Genomic DNA, 224 nt, shown 5'->3' with positions numbered 1-224 from the left:
GCAGGTGACGGAGTGCTCTTCTGGCTGTGCCCTCCATGCGGTGGGGCCCAGGCGAGCAGCGCAGGCGGAGACAGAGCAGGAGCTCCGCCGGCGGCTCTTCCTCATCCATTGTGTACGCCCAGCATCTGTGGAAGATGCTATAGACCAGTGATGGTGAACCTATGACACGCGTGTCAGAGTGACACGCGAACTCATTTTTTTGGTTGATTTTTCTTCAAATGGCA

Source organism: Myotis brandtii, unplaced genomic scaffold, assembly GCF_000412655.1.
Source record: "Myotis brandtii unplaced genomic scaffold, ASM41265v1 scaffold278, whole genome shotgun sequence".
In the NCBI taxonomy this organism is placed as follows: domain Eukaryota; kingdom Metazoa; phylum Chordata; class Mammalia; order Chiroptera; family Vespertilionidae; genus Myotis; species Myotis brandtii.
This window is presented reverse-complemented; position numbering follows the sequence as displayed.